This window comes from Bubalus bubalis, chromosome X (assembly GCF_019923935.1).
Source record: "Bubalus bubalis isolate 160015118507 breed Murrah chromosome X, NDDB_SH_1, whole genome shotgun sequence".
Taxonomy (NCBI): Eukaryota; Metazoa; Chordata; class Mammalia; order Artiodactyla; family Bovidae; genus Bubalus; species Bubalus bubalis.
This window is the reverse complement of record NC_059181.1, coordinates 136,429,542-136,443,512: the sequence shown is the minus strand read 5'-3', so window position 1 is coordinate 136,443,512 and position 13,971 is coordinate 136,429,542. Positions and strand designations below refer to the sequence as shown.

The 13,971-nt window shown below is 45.5% G+C and overlaps 1 long non-coding RNA gene across 5 annotated transcripts in view; it reads left to right on the top strand.

The window, feature by feature from the left end:
• The window catches only part of LOC123332051, a 142,021-nt gene extending 133,450 nt beyond the window's left edge, over positions 1-8,571 (top strand). For all 5 annotated transcript variants that reach the window (XR_006548902.2, XR_006548900.2, XR_006548901.2 and 2 more), the window contains 2 exons: positions 4,540-4,799; positions 8,261-8,571. This is a non-coding gene — a long non-coding RNA (uncharacterized LOC123332051). The remainder of the gene's footprint in view (positions 1-4,539; positions 4,800-8,260) is intronic.
• The last annotated feature ends 5,400 nt before the right edge of the window (positions 8,572-13,971 follow it).

The following is a 13,971-nucleotide window of genomic DNA, read 5'->3' as shown; positions in this document are numbered from 1 at the left end:
AAGAGAAACCCGAACACTGTATCAAATGACACTGTGAGATTTATAATTAGATAATAGTGCCTGTCTCCTGAGGGGCCTGTCAGTTTGCAAATGATTCTCACCAGATTATGGTAGGATCAATAGGAGCTGAATAATTAAAATTCGATACTACTATGTCTCTCTCAATAACATTGTGGAGAATGATGTATGACAGATTTAATTGAATTTGTCAGACACGGTGGCTACATGCATAGATCACAGAGGATATTTTTAGAGTTATGTATTTGATTTTCTGATGAGCCTTGCAATGGGCCTTTTAACATTGGAGGTTCCTCACAAGTCCTGTGCTGTTGTGCTCTGGGAGTTCTGACAAGGCCCAGGAACACTGATCTGACTTTGCATCAAATGTCAAAAAATGTAAACAATTTCAGGTGAAATGGAAGAGATGGCTGATCAGGGCACAGAGGAAGTTTTGAAGGAGGAACCAGAACAGGCTCCATCTTGAAAGCAGGACTCCATCTTGGGCTGGACTGTGGACTTTGAGCTATATGTCCAGTATATAAGGAAACGACATACCAACTGGAAAACCAGGCCCCTGGAAGGAAGAGCCCTTTGCTAAAAGAATACCCTAATTATCTGTGTAACTGAATAGAATCATACGTTCTATTATGCTTATTGGGGTATGACCACAGGCCTATTGATAATTGTCCACTGTTAACTACCTAGGCTTAAGGCATATGAATCATGGGTTAACTTTGATTGTTAGGGAGTTTAGGGAGGTGGGTTTGTGCACGTACACTTAGGGTGTATAAGGTTTTCAGAAAAACTGGTTGGGGTCCTTGGCTAAGAGGAGACTCTGCCTTGGGCCCGCCGGTGTAATAAACTGCACTCCACTATCGGCATTGTCCTTCTGAATGAGTTTGTTTTCCAGAATGCCTGGCTACAACATTTCGTGCATTGGCTGGGAAACTCCTCACTTTGAGGAGACAAGTCCCATTTGGGACTACTCCGAGGCCTTGCAGCTTGAATCTTCTAGAGGGGGGAAGGTGCCTTGCCCTTCTGGAAGGATTCTGCTTCTCAACGCCCGGACCTTTCACGTTAGCAGGTAGTGGATGGCAGCAAGGGAACTGAGTGCTCAGGTGAGGAGGAACCCACCCAGCAGGGTGGAAGAAGGGGCCTGAACACCCCCCTGGGAGGAACTAGAAGGGGCATGGACCCACAGGAGCCTGGAATAGGTAGGTGGCAGTGATTGCTTGGTACACAAGTCGACGAGCATGTTAGGGCTTAGGAAGGAAATTTGTGAAGGTCATTTAGGAAATGTGTCCATGGCGTCTTGGGGAAAATTATTAGCAAGCAATCGCCAGGGGATTTTTAGGAGAAGAAACTTGGTCCTTGTGTGCTCGTATTCTACCCTCCCCCAGGTGGTGTGCCATCTGCTGTGAAATTCTTGACCCCGTCAGAATCATCAGGCTAGAAGGAGGGGGATACATAAGTGAGTATGAATTGGCTTTTCCGGAGATGGCCTGGGACATGGGATATTTAACCCATGTGTGTTTTCATCCACACCTGTTCAAGCCCACTAAGGCAGAATGGACTTTAAGGGAGAAACAGTCTTGGACCACGTGGTATTCTGGTTCGGCCATGCTGACCGGCAGGTGAAGACACGCCGATCCCCCTCCTCCCTCTGGGATCTGGCAGGATTTGGACGAGGATGACCTTCCCCTCCCTGATACTGGATGATGATGCTCCCACTGCCCAGTGCTCCACCGGGACTGGAGGCCACATTAATGCTTGATTCAGGGCCAGGTGAAGTTCCTGCAGCAGCCGCTGATCCTCCGCCAGGTCTCCCAGAGGTCGTAGAGCCGCCACCTCAGCAGGCTCTGATCCTGGTGGCATAAGCCTCTGGCCAACACTTCCAGAATCTGGCTCCAGCTGAACTGCCCAAGCTATACCCACCTCTCCCAGTGAGTACTGACAGGAAGGGGAAAGGAGACACCAGAATCAAACAGAGGTTGCGCTCTGCTAAGGAGCCAGAGGAAAGGGCCCTGCTACAAATGCCCCTCAGAGAGTTATAGCAGCCTCCGGTTTAGGGGGCAGACAGCCACTACCATCAGCCCCCCTGTAGCTTGTTATTACCAGATTAGGCTAATGGAGACTATTTTTCGAACCCACTGCCCTACATGGGATGACATAATCCAACTGCTAGTCTCCCTCTTCAGCACTGAGGACAGACACAGGATCCTAACTGAGGCCAGAAAATGGTTACGAGAGATGGTTCCAGAAGGTGTTGCAAACCTAGAAAGGTGGATAGAGCAAGCCTTCCCCACTGATAAACGTAATTTGGACTATAACACAGAGGAAGGGAGGGGCCACCTGGAGAGAGATTGGGCAGCTATTTTATAAGGCCTCAAAGCGGGGGCCCAAAAACCTATGCTATGAAAGACTGTTCGAGGCCTATAGACTTTATACGCCAATAGATTCAGAGGCTGCTGGGTCTCAGATGGTGAGCAGCCTTTGTGTCTCAAGCCTACCCCGAAAATGTCAGATGGGGGGCACCAAGTGATCCTCTACATTCCTGAGTGCCCAGTACCCCTGTTGGGAAGAGACTTGCTATCCAAACTGGGAGCACAAGTGACTTTCTCCCCTGAGGAGAGGCCCACCTTTTAGTTGGGCACTATGACTTATTTGTTCTCTCTCTCAATACCCACCCCCCCCCCACCAAGAAGAAGAACTGGGTGGGCCGGAAGAGCGTGAGAGAAAGCTAACTCAATTATTCCCTGAGGTCTGGGTGGAAGACAACCACCCCCACCACCCCCACCACAGGCTGGCTAAACATCAAGCCCCAGTGATAAAAGAACTCAAGCCAGGTGCCATTCTAGTTAGAAAGAGCCAGTACCCGCTACCAATAGAGGCCTGGGCCGGCATACTGTGGGCACGTGGGACAGACCTGTGGCCTATCTCTCAAGGCAGCTTGACAATGTCACCACCAGGTGGCCCGGATGCTTGTGAGCAATTGCCGCAGTTGCCGAGACCAACTGATTCTGGACCCTGATTGGGTCCTATATACAGATGGCACTAGCCTGATAAAACAAGGACAATGGCTGTCAGGTTACGCCATAGTCACAGAAAAGACTATCATCGAAGCTGGCTCCTTGCCACAACACTGGTCTGCTCAGTGAGCTGAGTTATTCGAGCACTCCAGATGTCAAAAGGCAAGAGAGTGAACATCTACACCGACTCCAGGTATGCTTTTGCCATACTACATGTACACGGGGCTCTGTATAAGGAAAGAGCCCTTTTGACAGCTAGTGGAAAAGATACTAAAGTAGAGAAATTCTGACCCTATTAGATGCTGTCTGGGAACCAGAAAGGGTTGTGGTCATATACTGCCAAGGACATCACAAAAAGGATACCCCCCAGGGTCGGGGAAAACAGACTGGCAGATAAGACCACTAAACAAGCAGTCGAGGGCTTGGGGGTAACAAGTGAAGCCCCTATTAAAGCTCTCGTATTGGCGGAGCTGCCTGAGCTAGTGCTGGACTCTCCAAAATACACTGAAGCCCAAAACCAACTAGCCAAAGTGGAAGGGGCCATCAAGACTGAAAAGGGATGGTGGGAATTGCCAAGTGGCAAATTGTTGATACCAGAGGAGCTGGCACCCACTCTGGTAAGCCAAACACACCAAGCATCCCACCTAGGCCATGATAAACTGGAAGAGCTAATTCAAAAATATTTCTTGGTTCCCTGCCTCTCTTCGCTATGCAGGACAGAATCCCAGAACTGCACTGCCTGCTCACAGGTCAGTGCTGCCTCTCGGCACAGACAGAAACCTCCAGGGTTCCGCTGAAAGGCGTGCTGTCCTTTGAACACCTGAAAGTGGACCTCACTGAAATGAAACCTCACCAACACTACCGTCACCTGCTGGTCATGGTATGTACGTTCTTGGGATGGGTAGAACCTTTTCCTACCCGGACTGAAAGAGCATCAGAAGTAGGCTGGTGCCTGCTTAGGGAAATAGTTCCCAGATTTGGATTTCCTACCAGCATTGGATCAGACAATGGCCCAGCTTTCGTAGCTGATTTAGTATAACAGATGAGCAATGTCAAGTGGAAATTACATACAGCATATAGGCCCCAGAGTTCTGGGATAGTGGAAGGAACCAACCGGACACTTAAAGAGACACTCTCCAAATGGATCATAGAGACTGACTGCTCCTGGGTGGACTTGCTTCCAACGGCTCTGCTCAGACTCAGGATGACTCCATGGTCCCATGGCTATTCTCCATACGAAATTGTGTATGGAGGGCCCCCTCCCATTATAAAACAGGTGTCAACAAATTTGCCTCAGGTAAGCGGGGGATAGGATTTCACAGCAGATGGAACTGGGTAAGGTGATAAATCCGGTAACTAAGTTTGTACAAGAAAGTGCTGTTCCCCCTTGGGAAACAGATTCATGAGTTTATGCTTGGTGACCAAGTATGGGTCAAAGATTGGAAACATGATTTACTAGCACCTTGGTGGAAGGGCCCTTATACTGTTATTCTAACTACCCCTACTTCAGTTAAAGTTGTAGGTATTGCCCCTTGGATCCATCATATGAGGGTGAAGAGAGCATGCCATGCAGACCCAGAAAATGCTGAGTGGACTGCGCAGAGGGACCCCTCTGACCCTTGAGAGACTAAGATCATCCTTAAGAAGAAGAGGAAAAAGAAGATCCTGGATGAGCCCCTTCAGGATGAAGCCACATAATCAACTCCTGCTGCTTGGTCTCATCAGTGTGCACATTCCTATGTGGACTTCCACTATACCTCCAACTGCTGGGTATGTGGGACTATGCGTCTGTCTGTGATGGATGGACTTCCCTGGTGGGTGTCACCACTCCGCCAAGGAGATTTTAAACCACTCTTCTCTTTCCTGGGACAACAAAAAGAGACTTTCCTTTCTCTTGACAATCATAATCTCTCCCTGCTCTCTTGGTATAAGCCAGACCTAGTCAATAGATTCGGGTCATGGGGTTACATATTATGTAAACACCAATTTCATAAAAGTAACAAATGCGGTAATTCAAATTAGAATGGTTTTGGACATGCTCACAGCTGCTTAAGGAGGGACCTGTGCTATAATTAAGGTTGAATATTGTGTATGTATTCCTGATTTATCTGACAATGTATCAGCTGCTTTAGATGACATGAGAAACCAGGTAAAAGCAATGTCAGATGAAAACATTCCTTTCTGGACTTGAGTACTATCTTGGGTGAAGGGTGATTGGTGGAATATATAATTGCCTTGATAGTTCTGCTCTGTGGACCCTGCATTTTACAATGTATTATGAACTTTGTAACCCAAAGGTTGGTGTCGTTCTCCCAAATGGGTGGTTGGAGAGGCAGGGTGCAATATATCCCTATGAATGATGCTCATACTATGACTTAAGAGCAACAAGAGGTGGGAATGAAGGAGGAAACAGAACAGGCTGTATCTTGAAAGCAGGACTCCATCTTGGGCTGGACTGTGGACTTTGAGCTATATGCCCAGTGTCTATGGAAACAATATACCAACTGGAAAACCAGGCCCCCAGAAGGAAGAGCTAAAAGAATACCCTAATTATCTGTGTAACCGAAGCATTCTGTTATGCTTATTGGGGTATGACCACAGGCCTATTGATAATTGTCCACTGTTAACTACCTAGGCTTAAGGCATATGAATCATGGGTTAACTTTGATTGCCAGGGAATTTGGGGAGGTAGGTTTGTGCACGTACACTTAGGGTATATAAGGTTTTCACAAAAACTGGTTGGGGTCCTTGGCTAAGAGGAGACTGCCTTGGGCCTGCTGGTGTAATAAACTGCACTCCACTATCGGCATTGTCCTTATGAGTGAGTTTGTTTCCCGGAACGCGTGGCTACAACAGTTTATGTGGGGAGGAAAAAGGCCCTAAAAGACAAATTCATATTACCTAATAATTGTCTTTCGCATAACGTGTGTAGCCACTGGAGAGAGAATTCTGGAATAACTGAGACGACTTAGGTTCTAGTCTGACACGTACTAGATCTATGACCTTCAAAAGTCACCTAGATCTCTCATCTGTAGAATGATGAGGTGATATTATGTTTGCCTTTTTTTGCCTCAAAGAATTATCAGGAACAACTAAGACAGAAAGTTTTAAAGTGCTTTCTAAACTGTGATTCTCTGTGAATGTGTAATGTGTTATATCATATTTTTGCTAGTATTGCCTCCATTTGTTCATCAACCCATTCATTTGCTGCTTTTTAAATTGAAGTATAGTTGATTTACAATGTTGTGCCAATCTCTGCTGTATGGCAAAGTGACTCAGTTATACACATATATCTGTCATCTCTGTTAGTCACTCAGTCGTGTCTGACTCTTTGTGACCCTGTGAACTGTAGCCCACCAGGCTTCCCTGTCTGTGAAATTTCCCAGGCAAGAAAACTGGAGTGGGTTGCCATTTCCTTCTCCAGGGGATCTTCCCAACCCATGGGTCAAACCCAGGTCTCCCATATTGCAGGCAGATTGTTAAATGTTTGTGCCACCACCTGCTTCATACACATTCTTTTTTAATATTCTCTATCAATCCATTCATTTGCTTATCTGTTTTATCATCCAACCATCCATTAATTCAATAGACTATTACTGAGAATGAACTATGCCAAACTCTGTGTGTAGTGCTTGTCTGTAAGGGCCACCATGGTGAGGGTGGAAGACTATACAGTTGAGTCTTGAACCACATGGGTTTGAACTGCACAGGTCCACATATGTGTGAATTTTTTTCAATAGTAAGTACAATAATATATGATCTGTGATTGGTTAGATCTGAGGATTTGGAACCATGGATACAGAGGGCTAACTATGGGACACAAGTATGTGCGGATGTGGGTATCCGGGGTGGGTCTTGGAACCAATGCTCCATGGATATGGTGACCTCATTTGTGCCACACAACCAGTACATGGTTCTCTCATAGTACTAATATCACATTTTATAGCACTTAATTGTATTGGTATTATGATAGAATCAGTGGACTTCCCTGGTGGCTCAGATGGTCAAGAATCTGCCTGTCAATGCAGGAGACCCGAGTTCAATCACTGGGTCGGGAAGATCCCCTGGAGAAGGGAATGGCAACCCACTCCAGTATTCTTGCCTGGAAATCCCCATGGACAAAGGAGCCTGGTGGGCTACAGTCCATAGGGTCGCAAAGAGTCAGACACAACTGAGTGAGTTTCACTTCATTATGATAGAATCATGTACTGGTTCTGGGGCACAACTTTGGTCATAGTGAAGATGTCAGGAAGGGCTTGAAAGAGAAGTTAAACATGCTATGATTTGTAAATTTTGGATAGGTATTTAGCAGGCAAATGAGGGTGTAGGAGAGAACATTTTTGGTAGAGATAGCAGCATAAATGGAGGCACAAAACCAGGAGATGTTTTCATGTGCTTTGGGAATTCCAAGTTGTTTGGTATATTCGGAGAGGTGAATCTGGAGAAGTATGTGGAAATGGTCCATGAAGTGCTTGGTACATCACTTTCAGGTGCTGAATCTTCATGTTGAGGATAGCGGGAGCCACTGAGGGTGTTTAATCAAGGGAGTGGTATGAAGAGATTTGCCTTTGAGTTAGAATTCTCTGGCAGCAGTGTGGAAGGTGGATTGGAAGAGGGCAGGGCTAGAGGCAGGAAGACCAGTTAGAAAGTTGTTTTAATAGTTCTACGGAGAGAGGGTGTGGAATTACAGATTTAAACCCCACATGAGTGACGACTTTGCAGTCATTTTAGTGGAGGCTCTCAGGATGGGAGGAGTGTTTTAGACAGACTCCCCTCCTGTGACAACTTATGAATTTCCCTCCAACTCTGACACTCAGTCCAGTGTTCTCAATTTTGGGGAATGATTCTTCCGTCCTTCTGTTACCACATGTCAGAAACCTACTTCCAGGCCCCTGGTTTTCAGTCTTGTTTCAGATGGTTGGAGAGCATAATATCCCCTTTTGGTTCATTAAGCTGCCTACAGACAAACCGGTTCTTTTCTTCTTCTAATAGTTGTAGGGGTTGTGATTTATAGAATGCTAGTCTCCTATAACTTATTTCCCTTTCTCATACAGGCCAGAGGTGGGCATGTCTCAACTATTTTTAAAGTCAGTGGATATAGTATATTTTAAAGAGCTATTCAGGTCTCCTCTCTCAGGTTTACTCACCATTACACTTGGACACCAAATGCCCTTTGCTCAGTATCTCGGTTTATTTTTTGTGTTTTCTGTTTTTGTATTTTTTTAAAACAGATGTTTTTGCAACTGGAACCTTAAAAAGCTGGAGGGGACAGCTGAATACCTAGTAGTATTTCACAGACACCTGTGCCAAGCCCCTGGGAGCAGTGCGGTCAGACATACAAATCTGGATGCAATTCCCTCTTCTACCACTGCTGAGCTTTGCAGATTAAAAGTCGCAGAACTCTTCAGAACCTAACCTTCCTTATCTGTAAAGTAAGCATGATAATAACTGCTTGGGAAGATTAAGGGAATGATTGATATGAACTGCCTTGAACACAGTGTCTAGCGCATGGTAAGAGCTCTATAAATTTTACTGCCCTGGATCTCCTTCCTTTCATTTTATTAACGAGGATACAAAGACCACGAAGTGACTTCCCCAAGGTCACAGAGCTAGAGTCCCAATTAGAACACAAATCTGTTTCCTTGTTCGTGTTTGTGGTTATACTTGGACCCTGCTCTGATACAGGAGCAGGTGGAGGTGGGGGGATGGGAAGACTTGGCTTTGTTGGCCAAGGAGATGGGGACAGAGAAGACAGTGGTGATGAGGCCAGTGATGCCAGCAAAGACAGCCTTCACCTCCCCCCCAGTTTCACTGAGGGCTGCAATTGCCACTCTTGTCCTGGAGCATGGTGTAGTTTCCTTCCCCATTGATGGTTTCTACTTCTGAGTTCATCTGTCATCAAGCATATGAGGCTGGTGGAGACAAGGAATGCACCTGCTCCCTAGGGAGGCTTCCCAGAAGCAGGTTGCATGATAGGAGAACTGAACTTGGAGAAGCGATTAGCATCTGTGGAATAACTGAGAAATGACTGGATTTCGAAGTAGTTAGGAAAAGACACCTGAATGAATTTCAACAGTTAATAGCAGGCGGAACTTAACTAACAGTTGTTTCAGAGTGAAACACCTTGAGGTCATTCAGATATTTTTTCCTATATTTCAAATATGATGCCATTAGGAGACTGAACTTTATTTTAAGGGCTGTTATTTACAGCTCAAAGCTACAACAAATGGCAGCAATGTTGGATGTTTCACGTTTGGGTGCCTCTAAGGTTGTTGCTCTCAGACATTTATTGTCTGTTCTGCTTATAAATATTTACTTCCATGCATATTCTGGCACCATGGCTCAGTTCCTATTTTTTCCAATATGAGCAGAGTCAGGGTTATGTCAGTAAAAACACTAAAAAACACATCTTGATGTTGCTGACCGGGAGGCTCCGGGGTCTCGGTGGAGTAGGCTGGGCTTAATTCACTTTGTTTACCTACATAATAGACTCTATTGCTAACTCGCTCTACCCCTCATCCCTTGACTTTTACTGGTGGATTATAAATTACAGTTGATAACTTGATAGGCTTCCTACAGCAAAGTAACACTGCTGATTTATAGTCAATTAGATAGGATGTATCCTTTGAATTGTGTCTCTACTGGTGGGGCATGAGGTTTCTCTGAATCAATCATACTGTTTTTTTGGTCCTCTTAGTATCCAACCATACATACCTGTCAGATGGCCTGGGTTAACACTCAGTGTAGGGCCGGATTTACCTAGGTACCAGGGGACATAGTGAAAATAAGCTGAATCATTTACCTTTGGTGGAATGGTTAGTTCAGATTAACCCCTAGTTTGAACTTGTCCTTAAACCCCAAAGGACATTTACTTATTTAATCCAACACTTTCTACTCAAAGCACAGCCTTAAGGGAGGAGAGCCAAGCTGGAAGGTAGAGGGAAAAGGCAGAAGGAAGGGAAGGTCAGAAGCAAATCTGGGCAAGGGTAACACGTGCGTCATGTGCTGCTCTGAAAGGTCCAAGGGCCTCAAGACCTGCCAGGCGACCCATGCTGGAGCAGGACGTGCAGCTGGAGAACCACCAGAAACAGGCCTCGTCTGCTTTACAACTACTTCTTTCATATCCTCTATAGAATCCCCACTTCTGCCTTGAAGGATTTTTGTTGTTGTTTAGTCACTAAGTCGTGTCGGACTTTTTTATGACCCCAAGCCCACCAGGCTTCTCTGTCCATGGAATTTCCCAGGCAAGAATACTGAAGTTGGGTTTGCCATTTCCTCCTCTAGGGGATCTTCCCGACCCGGCAATCGAACCCAAGTCTCCTGCATTGGTAGGCGGATACTTTGCCACTGAGCCACTTGGATAGGATTTTAGAAGGAGGCAGTTTTGGGTATCACTTGTGCAGTGACAGCCGTGATGTTTGTTCTCTCCATCCTTGAAACCAAGGCTACCTTGGAAGTGTGAACCATCTTGAGTTGTCTCCTGGTCTCCTTGGTAGTTCGGCCTTTTGCATGTGGAGACTTCAGTCAGGGCATGTAGCTGTTTAACCTGAAGGTCTAAGTGTGTTGCCAGGCCTTGTGCCTGGGAGAGGACAAGGGACCGTGGACAAGGAACAAAGGACAAGCCTCAGTGGCTGCAGACTGTGGTAATCAGAGAAGGTAAAAAATCTCAGAGGAAAACCCTGTTAAAGGCATTCCAGTTCAGTGTCACACAGATGCCTAGTGCCACTTTGTAAAGAAAATGAGAAATGCCCTTGCTGTGGGCCAGGGGATACCTCCTCAAGAGCACTTGTAGTGGCTGCCAGCTTAACAAGTTTCTGGTGAAGAATCAGGCAGTCCAGGAGGACTGGGGCTTAAGAAAGCACCTGGAAAGCTGTTTATATATACTGATGGCCGCCTTCAAGGTGGAAATTTTGATTTGTTCCATCTAGGGTGTGGTCCGGAGAAGGGAATGGCACCCCACTCCAGTACTCCTGCCTGGAAAATCCCATGGACGGAGGAGCCTGGTGGGCTGCAGTCCATGGGGTCGCTGAGGGTCAGACACGACTGAGCGGCTTCACTGTCACTTTTCACTTTCATGCATTGGAGGAGGAAATGGCAACCCACTCCAGTGTTCTTGCCTGGAGAATCCCAGGGACGGGGGAGCCTGGTGGGCTGCCGTCTATGGGGTCGCATAGAGTTGGACACGACTGAAGCGACTTAGCAGCAGCAGCAGCAGGGTGTGGTCAGGGAATCTGTGCATTTAATTAGAGCCTCAGGTGGTTCTGATGCTACTGGTGCTTGAAACTACTGCAGGAACAATTTATTGTTTGAAAATTCTTTGAATTGGACTTGGTGGTTTTTTTTTTTTTTTTTTTTTAATGTGACTTGACCTGCAATTTCTATTGCGTCTGTGATGAGTGGGTCACTTTAGCAGTGGAACATTGTAAACAAGTTTAAAATAAGAATGATTTACCTGTATAGGGGAACACTTGGATTCTAGGAGAACTAGGCATTTGGAAGCACTTTTTGACTATTGTATACTAAAAATTAGCACTTTATGTACATTTCTGATAAGTCTTTTCCTTTGTGGTAAATTCCATAACAGCTTCTCAGTATACTGAGCTTACATTTTCAAGTTTAAATTAATATTGAATAGCAGAATAAACATCCTCTTCTAGGTTTTATTTTTTTAAAGCCCACAATTTAGGTTAACTAGATTGACTTCCTTGCAGCTTTTCGAAATGCCTAATTTTTGACTGTAGTAGAATTATAGATCATGAAATGGCAGGTGTACAGGGGAGAACAGTACTTGAATTGTAAAGAAAGAAGGGCTTTCAGTGAAGGACTTTTGTGGTTCTTGATATAGAGATCTCTATAGTCCTATGCCACCCCCCATGCCTGGAAAATTCCATTTTCATCAAGCTCAAAGCATGAAAATCCAGAAAAGAGGGCAAGGGAGAGAAGGACTGGGAGTGAGCAAATAACAAATGGAGAAAAATTATCAAAGGGAGCTATAGAGAGCCTGAACAAGCTTCTGAGGTGTTTGGTTTTCTGTTGCTTTGGTGATGATGTGTTAGGGACTTCATCAACTTTCTCCAGCCCTGACGTCCTTTCTTAGAGTCTGCTGCTGCTACTGCTGCTAAGTCACTTCAGTCATGTCTGACTCCGTGCGACCCCATAGACGGCAGCCCACCAGGCTCCTCCGTCCCTGGGATTCTCCAGGCAAGAACACTGGAGTGGGTTGCCGTTTCCTTCTCCAATGCGTGAGGGTGAAAAGGGAAAGTGAAGTTGCTCAGTCGTGTGCAACTCTTAGCGATCCCATGGACTGCAGCCTACCAGGCTCCTCCGTCCATGGGATTTTCCAGGCAAGAGTACTGGAGTAGGGTGCCATTGCCTTCTCCGATCTTAGAGTCTAGACCCAGGGTAAAGTATATAGGAATATTTGGAAATTGAGGAGCAGCCAGCCAGATCGCAGCAAATCCTCTACTCCCTGCTTTTCAGCACATCCTAACCCTGTCCCTGCCTTACCCTGAGTGTAGTGTTCCTTATACAGAGCACAGTAACTTGGCTTGCTGACTACTTCCCTAGTCCACTCTGCCTTTGGGGGAGGGGAGATGATGTAGATAAATGTACTTATAATCAGCTGGCAGTCAAATTAATTCTTTGAAATTGTGATCCCAGAAGAGAAAATCCTAATTAAATCAAAATTAGGGAATTTGTACCCTTAAAGGATACCAAGGGGGTAGAAGGGACAGGTTATGGGATGTATAGGGTGGAGAAGGTACAAACTTTCCCTTTGTCAAAGAAAAATTAGTTGATCTAAGAAAGAAATGGAAACGTTTATTTGAATCAAATTTGAGGATTATAACCTGATAAGAGTATCTTAGAAAGCTCTGGGAACAGTTCCTCCTGTTAGAAGTCAAGGCACAGTTCTGTAAGTTTTTTGAGACACAGGGCTGTACATCAAATGATGTATTGACCATTCACACAATCGAGATCTAAGGGTCATTATGGCCCCTTGCAAGATCAGGAAGGAATGTTGTCTTTAAGGAGTTGATATCTGGTTGATGCTAGGAGAATGTTCCTCTTTATAGTCAATCAGGTATTCCTGCAGGTGGATGAGGTGAGGAGGGAGGTTCGGTTGATGCATAATGCAGATTCACAGTGCACAGGAAGGGTTACAGAGGAGATGAAAGGGCAGAGAAAGATTTTTATGACTAATTTTTTCTTGTTTTGCCATAAAATAGGAATTTTATTTCACACCTTGTGTCTGCACAATCTAGGGGTATATCACAAAGATGGAAGATGGAATTGGGAGAAAATGCAAAGGGGAGTTTGGTAGTCTCTCACAGTTTGCAATCATAAGTCACTTATACCATTCCTTTTAATGGTATAAATCATAGTGTTGTTGAGGACAGTGGTTCTCCAGTGATAATACTCAGTTGGCCAAAAAGTTCATGCAGATTTTCCATATTAACTTTTTGCAACCCAGTATATATCAGTTCAGTTCAGTTGCTTAGTTGTGTCCGACTCTCTGTGACCCCATGGACTGCAGCATGCCAGGCTTCCCTGTCCATCACCAACTAACAGAGTTCACCCAAACCCATGTCCATTGAGTCGGTGATGCCATCCAACCATCTCATCCTCTGTCATCCCCTTCTCCTCCTGCCCTCAGTCTTTCCCAGCATCAGGGTCTTTTCCAATGAGTCAGCTCTTCGCATCAGGTGGCCAAAGTGTTGGAGTTTCAGCTTCAACATCAGTCCTTCCAATGAATATTCAGGACTGATTTCCTTTAGGATGGACTGGTTGGATCTCCTTGCAGTCCAAGGGACTCTCAAGAGTCTTCTCCAACACTACAGTTCAAAAGCATAAATTCTTCGGTGCTCAGCCTTCTTCACAGTCCAACTCTCACATCCATACATGACCACAGGAAAAACCATAGCCTTGACTAGACAGACCTTTG